This window comes from Montipora capricornis, chromosome 5, assembly GCF_036669925.1.
Source record: "Montipora capricornis isolate CH-2021 chromosome 5, ASM3666992v2, whole genome shotgun sequence".
NCBI classification, from domain to species: Eukaryota; Metazoa; Cnidaria; class Anthozoa; order Scleractinia; family Acroporidae; genus Montipora; species Montipora capricornis.
The window spans coordinates 22,854,769-22,860,512 of NC_090887.1; positions in this window are offsets into that span (position 1 = coordinate 22,854,769).

Here is a 5,744-nt window from a genome sequence, read left to right on the forward strand (position 1 = left end):
AAGTCAATCTGCCCATTTGGTAAAAATTTCAGCCACTGAAACAGCAGTCACGTTCTGTGGCACACGAGCCGCGATGTTATTACTGTGCTACATTCCTCGCACCAGTCCCCGAAATCTCTCTACTGAGGCGCAGTTTTTTCGCCCGCAATACGTATTTTATGAGAAACCGCAAAAAAACGTGACGGCTTGCGACGTTATGGAGACCTATGGAGGTAGTTAACAGGAAAACTCCTTTCATTTTTATTTCAAAAACATCGGCAGGATAAAAAGTAAGACACTTGTTGGCAAATGGCTCTGAACTTAATAGTAGGTCGCCCACTGGCGACCAACTGTGAAATTCTGGTTGCCAGTACTCAATTTTCAGTCGCATTGACGACCAGGAAGGCGCAATTTCGGACCCTGATTGTACTTTTTTTTAAAAACCATGCAGCTTCATTTGTTTCACATCAGTGTCCAAAAGCAGATTTATTTGTTTCTGACAGCGTAAAATTATTATAATGGCACCCAGCTTTCTGTTTTTTTTTTGGCTAACTGCTGTTTAGAAACAGATTCATTAATAACATTTTGGTACTTATTTCCTAACTTGTCATTTATTTTTGTTTTTAAGGATGAAAATTGTCCAGTGGTGGTTCAAGGCCTAATTACACAATTGGTCTTGAGCAAGCGAATTGCAATGCTGAACCACTTTGCAGCAGCACTAGAGATCCTAGATGTGTTACCTGCAGTGCATGCTAAGCCTGATATCTTTGAATCTCTCTTTGTTGCATCTGCAAAGAATATATCTCCTGACAGTGTCAAAAGTGTGTTCAGGTTGAAACCTTCTGCAAGTGAATTAATGTACTAAAGCTGTGACTATTTTTAGTACGGTCAAAAAGTACATTGAGAACAACAGTGAAGAAGGTAAGATCTTAATTGATGCATTTAAGGGAGAGCTCATAGACCCACTTACTAAACGCTTGAATGGTGAAAGTGTTATGTGTAGTCTTTGTAATGAAAGATAATAATAATTATCGATATTTACTTGCATAAAATTTCTAGTTATTTAAAAAGTTTAATAATAGTAATAATAATAATAATAATAATAATTTTAATAATAATAATAATAATAATAATAATGTTTCTTTTATAGCGCCTATCCAGACATGATCTAAGTGCTTTAGAAGTTATGAAGGTAAGTGGGAAGGTTAGGTTATTATTTGGTGAGGGTAAATGCAGCTGGTTATCTTTACTTGACGAGCAACATTTGTGGGACACTTTGTGACATAAATTGTCTGTATTCAGAGACATGAGTGATGTTCAAGTTGGGGAGAAGAGCACGGGGACTCTTTGTGACGCTTATTGAAATCTGCGTGCATTTCCGGACATATCTGAGTGTTTTGAATGTTTCCATTGATATAAATTTTCTGATATGCGATAGATTACAAAGGTGATAGAATGCAGATTTACATACAGTCTTAATATGAGGCAGCATTGACATGGTACTGTCAAAAGTGACAGCATTCCTGGCAGTTTGAGGAGGCTGAACCAATGTCTTGACCAAAGCAGATTGACGGCAAGCATTGCTGTAGTCTAAATTTTGAGTGAATAAAGAGGAACTCAGTTTTTTCTTTATTCAATTTTAGTTTGTTGATACTCATCCATTTAATAGGAGGCATGTTTTCCCATAAAGGTATAGGTTACATGTGAGTCAATAGCTGTTGTTACAGTTGAGCCCACGTTTCAGCGGCGTTACTTTCAGTGCGCACGAAAGCAAGGCTTTCGGGTCAATCGAGAAATACCTTAAAGAATTGCATGGCTTTTTGACCTCTGTGGACTGTTTTCTTCGTTTGTGTCGAAACATTCTTATCTCTGCAGTGAGCACTTTTCTGAAGATTGTTTTATGTGGTGCGTTCTGTTCGAACAAGATTCATTTTTTCGGCGGAGGAAAAGCCAAAGCGGGAAGGCCCTGTATATCACTCAGCTGGATGTGAGACAACAAAGAGCCGAGTCAAATTAGATAAAGTTATACTGAACTCTCAATCTAACCCTGTCGATAATTTAGCTGAATTAGAATCTGTAAGTATTCCATGCCAAGATTATGGATTTCCAAGTGTCACTACTGATAAAGCTGAGGCAGTTAAAAGCAAAGAAGAACTTTTAATGGAGCAGCTTAAAAGAAAAGGAAGAAGAAGTGAAGCGCTTAAATGAACTCGAAAAAGAACTTACTGAAAAAATGAAACAACTTGAACTAGAACTGGAGCTTAGGAAAGAGTTGGAAAGCATGTTCTAACAAAGTCTCTTTAACATTGATAATATTAAGAGTAATTCAAAATTGTTGAGATTTATACTGGGTTTCCAAACTATGAAGTTTTCAGCATAACTCTTAGCTTTTTAGGTAGGGATACAGCCTCTAAACTTGTTTACAGTAACACTGTACAGAATGATGCCCAAAAAAGAGAGAGGGCAGGCCCCAAAAAGACCTTGTCAGTGGAAGAGGAATTTTTCTTTGTCTTATGCCACTACAAAGTTACTCTACTTGAGGAGGATTTAGCTGCAAGATTTAGAATATATACAAAAACTTATGGGGATAGAGCATTAATTTTTCGAATATGGCCCCAAGACTTTGGAACAGCTTACCACATGACTTATGTAACAATCATCATTATCGTCATCATGCGGACGCATCCGAAAATGAGTTAACAATGCTTTTCCAAGAGACTCTATCAGCCATCAAATTTGGGAGATCATTTATATCTTGATTGATGTCCCTTGCTATACCTTAGCACTGTTGAAAACTTTAAGAAAACCTGTCTTTTTACTAAATATGTTAATAATTGCCCGTTATTTTAAAGTTTACTCATAGTTTTATGCATATTACAATCATGTTTATAGTAGAATTATATCTATCACTTGTATAGTTATTTAGCTTAATATATTGTATGTATTGTATGTTTTTAGCTTAATATATTCTATGTTTAGATAGACATTGTAAAGCGCCTTGAGCACAGGATATGTGCGCTATATAAATAAAAGTTATTATTATATTATTATTATTATTATTATTATTATTATTATTATTATTATTATTGTTATTATTATTATAAGGAAATAACCAGTAAATTTGCTTCTATTGACAAATTACAGCAAGGAGATTACGTCATGGCAGATCGGGGGTTCAATATTCAAGAATTGTTGGCCTTAGAAAGGTGTCAAGGTGAATGTCCCTCCCTTTATGAATCAATCAGGACAGAACAGGAAATGCTAGCAACCAGAAGGATTGCAACCCTCAGAATTTATGTTGAATGTGCAATTGAACGTGTGAAGAACTATCATATTTTTAGACTTTATTCCAACAACTCTAGGCAAGAGTGGCCTAATTGACATGATTTTCTTTGTGTGTGCAATGATCACTAATTTTTTGCCGCCTCTTGTAAAATAAATGTGGGCTTTGAGATAGTTTTTCCTCTATTATATGTAGTGCCCTAGGGCTTAGCTTCAGCTTCAGGCCCTCAAAGCCCTTAATTGGCGAGGGATCTTATTAGAAGGGGCTTTGAAGTGTTAAGAGGCTTACATTAAATTTACAAGCACAGTTGCATTGCATATTTCATAAATACATTCTTGTAATTAGCATATTTACTTGAAAAAGTACCTTTCTTCATTAAGTGCCTGCCTTCAAATATGTAATAGTAAAATACACAGTAACTGGGTTGAACACATGGGACAAGGCTACATGGCACATTTCAAGTTAATCTTTTTGTTAGCATTCACACAAGCTGTCAGTTTCCAGTGGGGGTAGGGGTGGGGTGAAAGGGGTGTGCCCTCAACTCTTGTGTTAGCAAATTTTCAGCTTACTTGTTCATTTCAGTTATATCAAATAATAACAAAAAACCTCTTACTCTTTTCCTAAAATAGCAGGCTTATATTGGTGCATTTTTTCAGTTTAAGCATTACTGTAGACAATAACAACTCTCAGTGGAGTACAGTCTTGCAAAGGCTGCATCTCTGGGATATTACAAAACCAGAACCTGGTTACAGGAAGACTTTATGCATAAGTTGGAGACTGGGTAAAAAATCCACTAACTAACTTTGATTCCTAATACTGATCAAAAGGATTACAGCCTCTGGGCTAGACCTAACTACAAGTTGGGCTAATAATGACAAGGGTGCAAAGTATGAGAGCTCAACTTGGTAGAGAACATCTATAACTAATAGTCTCTAGCAAAAGTTTGCATGTGCAAACATTTTCAATAACTGTATCAAGTTGGGGAGGACCAAGGGCCACAAGAGGATAAGCAAGCTCAGGAGCAAGATACTGACCATGAAAACTTTGAAGTTTAGGGAGAGATTTTTTTTGAAAAAGATGAACTTTGTTTTGTATTAAGGATTATAATTTCCTTCAGATGATGAACTTTGTTTTATATTAAGGATTATAATTTCCTTCAGGTCAGACAAAACTAGGTCTACATATTGATAACCTGAACAGAATAACTGTTGTTGGACTTGGTAATGTATGCATGGTTTTGATTGACAATAAGGGTCACTGCTACTTTTCTTGCAAATACCTAGACTACACCTCTGCCAAACACTTTTCAAGTACTACTGTAACTTCATCTGGGGATGCTCCAAGAAATGGGTGGGTGGAGGAAATAATAAATCCCTCTTTATTGACTTTACAACCAAGTATCTCTTCATGCATCGTTAGTATTTCCTTTCATCTTCAAGTTTCTGTTGCATTTTTGACTTTGGAAGTGTTCCTTGAGGTGAAGAATGTCTATCATGGCCTTTGTGGGAGTAGTTGTTGGTCTTTGAATTGGTCTTTTTACTTTTAGAAGCAGTTATTCGAATTTTTCTGACTTCAAACCATTCCTGAGAACCACTCTGCAGTTTTGTTGCCTCCTTTATTCTTTCTCTCTCAATTGCATCTACAAAAAGATTTTTCTTGATTCTGTTTGCTCTCTCATAAATTTCGTGAGGTGAAGTTGGTTGTTCTTTGGGTGGTGAAATAATGTTAGTGGTAGCTGTTGTGGTCTCCATTAAAACCCTTTGATGGATGCTTGTCATGTGATAGAATGTTGAAAAAACCACATTCTAAGTTAGCTTCCCTGAGTCTATTTATTATGTGACTAGCTTCGTGAAAGGGCAAGATGAACCAAATCCCGCACTGTGATTGGCTACCCGAGTGGGCAAGATGGAGCTATACTGCCCGCTCGGGATTTCTCGCTTGATCCCGCAAGATTAAAGATAATTTTTCAGTGTATTGTCCCATCTTATAAATCCTTTAGTTTATTGACCTAGCTTGTTCGGTTTAAGATGCCTAGATATTGGCCTCGTTCTTTTTTTGCGTGTTTACACCTTTTTGAGTCATACATGACTGTTCGTGTTGCATGTTCCTATTTACCTAATGTTCTTCACTAGGAATTTTTCATTGTCCCTACATTTGCTAATGAACTCGTTGCGTTCATTCAGTGTTGCTGTTTGTGGCTGGCATATGATGTAGTATTTTTCAGCTATGCATAAATTACAACGTTTTGTCACATTTGTATAGTGCGAGGCGTGATAAAGAATTTTCCACGAAATCCTATAATTGGTGTTGCTGTCCTTTAATTGCCAAAATTCAGAGCGTGACCAAAATCATGACACAAAGAAAGAGCAAGCGTTGTCTATAACTTTCTCCCAATACGATTGGTTTATTTCCCAAAATGAGGGTTCCTGATTGGCTATTACATTACGTGACAAATTGACACGAGCTTGACGCGAGCAGACTT